The sequence below is a fragment of the Leguminivora glycinivorella genome, chromosome 9 (genome assembly GCF_023078275.1).
Source record: "Leguminivora glycinivorella isolate SPB_JAAS2020 chromosome 9, LegGlyc_1.1, whole genome shotgun sequence".
NCBI classification, from domain to species: domain Eukaryota; kingdom Metazoa; phylum Arthropoda; class Insecta; order Lepidoptera; family Tortricidae; genus Leguminivora; species Leguminivora glycinivorella.
The window spans coordinates 16443598-16447559 of NC_062979.1; positions in this window are offsets into that span (position 1 = coordinate 16443598).

Here is a 3962-nt window from a genome sequence, read left to right on the forward strand (position 1 = left end):
TGTAAATTTAAAAGGAATTACTTTTCAAAACACAGAGGAGTGGACTCAAAAGGAGTGTTTTCATGGAGCATTTATTGGTTCTGGGAAAATAATTACCGTTTCTTCCATTATTAAAACTTTTTTAACAAAAAATAAAACCGCCTTCAAAAATAAGCGCGTTACAAAACACGGAGAAACTAAAAAGCAAAAAATAATAAACCTATGAATTCAGATTTCTTATCGTATTGCAATAATCTAAACATCCAAATTATAAACAAATCAATTATTTTTGCAGTCGGTACCAGACCTGTTCGTCGCCTTGCTATTGACTGTTTGCCCCACCCAACCACGGGTGTTTTCCAAAATAAATACCGAAAATCGAATTTCGGCAGATCTGGACGTGTTTGGGCTTATTCTTCTCAGAATCACGAGCTGATTCGATCCCGACGATAAAAAAATGTGTCCTAAATTTTCCATACAAAATTCGAGTTTCCAATACGTCACGCTCGTAGTAAGTTCATACTAAAATCGTGACGTAAAGGAAAAAAAAACTGAGGACACATTTTTTTATCGTCAGGATCGAATCAGCTCCTGATTCTGAGAAGAATGAGCCCAGACACGTCCAGATCTGGTGAAATTCGATATTCGGGATTTATTTTGGAAAAAGCCCCCGATACGCAGGCTGGCACCGACTCCAAAAATAATTGATTTGTTTATAATTTGGATGTTTAGATTATTGCAATACGATAAGAAATCTGAATTCAAAGGTTTATTATTTTTTGCTTTTTAGTTTCTCCGTGTTTTGTAACGCGCTAATTTTTGAAGGCGGTTTTATTTTTTGTTAAAAAAGTTTATTTATTTGTTGATTTTTAGTGGTTCCTATTGATATTATATGTATCAGTCCGAATACATGTACACTAGTGAAAGAATTATCCTTTAACTCCTAACCATTGAGGAGTTGACCTTCCATCATCAGCTCAGCCACATAAAATTATTACCATCAGGCGTAAATACTGGTTTACCTTTGAAAAATACACTGAAAACATTACATGTGCCTATAACATTTGAAGAGTTCCCTCGATTTCTCCAGGATCCCATCATCAGACCCTGACTTGGTGCCAATGGGACCATCTCGGGGTTATCCCGTTCGACCAAAAAAAAATTTTTGAAAATCGGTTCACAATTCTCGGAGATATCGAGGAACATGACATACAAAAAAAAAAAAAACATTCAGTCGAATTGAGAACCTCCTCCTTTTTTGAAGTCGGTTAAAAACCAAATCAAATTACGCGTTCCGCTGAATGTTCAAACCTTCAAACCGAGAGGGTCCTAAAAGCTCTGTTTATTCTTAATTTATAAATCGAACCCGGGTAGTAGTGCGGGGCGGAAACGGCGACTTTGCTCTTTTACCTGTGGCGATGTTGCTTCACAAAATTGTTCCTTGGGTCAAACTGATCCGATTTAGCTCAATAGTCATGAAATCGCATGTCATTATCCCCCACAAAGACAAGGGGAAAGGGCCGGTTTCCTCGGTGAAAACTATGCATTACTTCTTTTTGCTCTTAGTGACTAGGGCAAATCGTATATCATTTTCGTGTAATATAAGGACGAGTTAATCATTTCTGAAAAAATCGTTGCACCTTATCATACAAAAATAACGATTTGTCACTGTTCTGAACGTAAATGCATGCTGTTGTTATAGAAACACAAAAATCACTATATCTTATGCCTTTAATATTTGAGGAGTTCCCTCGACTTCTCCAGGATTCCATCATCAGAACTGGGTTATTGGCTAATCTGTCCTATGTTTTATTTGTTGATAATTGCCGCGATGTAACTGTAAATGCCATAACTTCCATACTTAATGAAATACATAAAAATTCATTATTTTGCTAAAAAAATCGTTATTTTTGTATGAAAAGGTGCAACGATTTTTTCAGAAATGATTAACTCGTCCCTATATTACACGAAAATGATATACGATTTGCCCTAGTCGCTAACAGCAAAAAGAAGTAATGCATAGATTTCACCGAGGAAACCGGCCCTTTGTCTTTGGCGTGTAGTGTAATAATATAATAATGTGTGTAGCTATAACAAATTTAGGAATAATTTAGATATAATTGCCAATATTGCCATACCCTACCGGGGTGCCATGCGACCTCCTTCGTATTGTAACATCTTTATTGTAATACCACGGTTTGCGATAAATGATATTGATTGATTTATTGATTTATTGATAGTGCTGTTTTTCCCTCGTATTTTCACGGAAACTCATGAACGTACCTATCATGCTATTTTGACAGCCGGTCTCAGTACAAAAAGTAGTAACGTTGATCGAAATACTAGGTAGTTACGATAAATACTCGGAACGTTCCCGAGAAAATACGATGGAAAATAGTTATGCATTACATAATCAGAATCACACACAGTACAGTACATCCTGCAGTAACCCTTTCTTTGCATCTTACTGTAAGTGCGTTTTCACTTAATCCGATCGGATATCGGATGTAGGACCGATATCCCACACATTTAAGCCGCCATCTTTGATTTTTGCCTTTCAAATCCTTCTGACATTCGATATCGGATCGGATAAATATGAAAACGCACTAACATAGTCAGATTGCGTCGTATCGCCTTTTAGTACAATGTGTCAAAATTTTGTTACTTCGAACTTTTTATATCATAGAATCTTGAATGCTGAACCACATTTTTAAATACCTACATGTCATATGTTTGAGTCATAACTCACAGGTAGGTACCTACTTACCTATTAAGTTCATAACGTAATCAATCAAATCATATAACCGTCTCGTTGTCAGACTTGTCAGGTCTGATGGTCTACCGACAACATCGAATATTGGAAAATCGTTATCATCATTATCATTCTCTCTATCGCTCGAATATGAAAGAGCAGGTAGGGAAGCATGTTCGGTATTTAGATAGTTTCAAGAGTCGTAGCCAAGACGATATCGACATTCGCTTATCGATGAAAGGCAATCAAAAAGTTATTGATGCGTTGGGCTTGGGATGTGAAATGTAATGAATGTTTCATTCATCGAGATCATTTTCATAATATACTCACTTTATCAGGTTGGGTTTCTATAGTTTCTGTTTCACTTTGTCGATTTACTAAACTTACAATATAAAAATACATGTGTAAATACACATTTTATTTATGAGATAGGTAAAGGTTTGTTAATATTAACATAATAGTCATTGATACTAAAATAGAGGAATAAGTAAGGGAAGAGTTGTAACTCCATACATCAGTGAACGAGAGTTATTTGTATAGACATAGTTATAGTGACATTTAGCGACAATCACGCGTCAAATAGCGTGAATGATGTTACATAAATCATCTTCTTTCAAATAAAGTAAAATCGGTTAACATTATAAAGAATTATCCCTGAAGAACCAACATACTTTACAGGTCGAACAAATTAGTTAGCGAATTCACCGAGAGATGGCGCTTATACACAATGCTTATTAGGTAGTACTTCTCGCTTCCAGTCTTCTAATTAAGTCATTAGAGTTATATGAGAAACATGAGATTATTTTCACTAGGTACTTTGAAATAAGTTTGTACGGAACCCTCGGTGGGCGAGTCCAACTCGCATTTGGCCGGTTTTTTTTTAATAGGGCAGAGGATATATATTATAGCCCCGGCCGACACTATAGCCCAATGCCAATTGGGGATTTCACACATACATTGGGGATATGACGTAGGTACCTAAATCTAGGTTTGCATGATTTCCTCACGATGTTTTCCTATAGTAAGGCGGCGGAATTGAAAAAAGTCGTCTAGTTTTGAAGTTGATGTGACTGGAGAGTATACTGATGACAAGTGGTATCGTTGTGATCGGTAGACTTTACTGAGTAAGAAATAATGACTTGTCGCATTCTCAGACTGTGGGGGGGTTAACTATGACGTCAGAAAAACCGCGGTCCCGGGTTTCAATTTTTTGCCAATTTGTCTAAAACCC